The sequence below is a fragment of the Aegilops tauschii genome, unplaced genomic scaffold, assembly GCF_002575655.3.
Source record: "Aegilops tauschii subsp. strangulata cultivar AL8/78 unplaced genomic scaffold, Aet v6.0 ptg000759l_obj, whole genome shotgun sequence".
NCBI classification, from domain to species: Eukaryota; Viridiplantae; Streptophyta; class Magnoliopsida; order Poales; family Poaceae; genus Aegilops; species Aegilops tauschii.
This window is the reverse complement of record NW_027332988.1, coordinates 35,001-36,737: the sequence shown is the minus strand read 5'-3', so window position 1 is coordinate 36,737 and position 1,737 is coordinate 35,001.

The window sequence follows — 1,737 nt, the reverse complement described above, 5'->3', positions numbered from 1 at the left end:
CCATGGTAGGCCCCTATCCTACCATCGAAAGTTGATAGGGCAGAAATTTGAATGATGCGTCGCCGGCACGAAGGCCGTGCGATCCGTCGAGTTATCATGAATCATCGGATCAGCGAGCAGAGCCCGCGTCAGCCTTTTATCTAATAAATGCGCCCCTCCCAGAAGTCGGGGTTTGTTGCACGTATTAGCTCTAGAATTACTACGGTTATCCGAGTAGCACGTACCATCAAACAAACTATAACTGATTTAATGAGCCATTCGCAGTTTCACAGTTCAAATTGGTTCATACTTGCACATGCATGGCTTAATCTTTGAGACAAGCATATGACTACTGGCAGGATCAACCAGGTAGCACGTCCTTGGTGACGCCCAGCACGACCATCGTCCTGCGCTTCCACTTTCGTGGAAACTCAGAGGCAACAGCCGAGCCGGTTGTCGCTCTTGAGCGGCATAGCTCATCCTCCTTGAGGATCGGCGCAGAGAGTCGCATATCCTACCACGTAACTGTGGAGAGGTAGAGGCAACTCCTGTTCCGGTTGTTCTCAATTCAGAGAGCTTTGGGTCGGGTCGAGGCAACCGAAAGGGCCACGACCCTTTATCGTCAGCAGCATCCGATACCAAAAGCGGGAGCGAGGATGCCTTGATAGCAGCGGGCACGTAACGTGCCAGCGCCACGAGGCAACGCCGCAAGCGCTATTTGGCCGCAGCGGCACACCCAAAGGGCGTCCGCCGCGAGGCAACAATTATCCGAAGCGCCACTTCCCGTAGGTCGGGTACTAGCACGCAAGCACTGTTAATCCAGCGATTCAAAGCCACACAAGGGACGGGACACGGCGCCGGTAGTCGGCCGCAGTACAACGGGGGATCTACCGGCAGACACGGGTCCAAAGCTACTCATGCGCTTAGTAGCCAACAAGCGGTCAAACCAACCAAGCCTCCGCCCGTGCAGAGCACGGGAGGATCACTTGCACGAAGGCGTCCTGCAAGGCCAAATCACGCGTGTGTCACACCCGCAGCAATAAAGTTACGAATGCAACGATTTTCCGAAGGCAACTTAATCGGGACGTCGGTGCAACGTTGTCCGACGGTCTTAACGTGCACGAAACGGGCTACTTTCCTGTTTCCCGAGCCGCATTCGGCTGTTGGGTCAGAATTTCACTTGAGACGTACAGGGGACCGGGACAGCGATGACGTTGCCCCCGGGGGGCAACGGTTTTCCGGAGGCGACATTCGAGGCACACCGTTGCGACTGTTTACCGTCGGTCGGAACGTGTACGTAACGGGGTACTTTCCTGTTTCCCGAGCCACGTTCGGCTGTAGGGTCAGGATTTCTCACGAGACGTACATGGGACCGGGCCAGCACCTTCGTGATGGCATAACGACGGGACATCCGAGGCAACGTTGGGAAAGGATGGGCGTACGAGAAAACGGGTGTTTTTCCTAAGAAAAACCAACCGTGTTCCGTACGCCCACCAGGAAGGACCCCTCCTCCCTACTATACCCGAGGGTTTTAGCCCCCATTGGGACCCCTGCCCTTCAGTTTGTGAAGGAGGGGTACACTGTTTTGAAACGCCGCCGTGGCAGCGTTTTTCTGCCATGAGACATGTTTTCGCTGCCATGGCACCGTTTCTTGACCATCATTAGCTAGTTTTGACCCGGTTTCCATGGCGTATGGGCCTTTTTTTCTCCCGGACCTCTCGTACCCGTTCACGTGTCCGTGTACGTGCGTGTCCACGT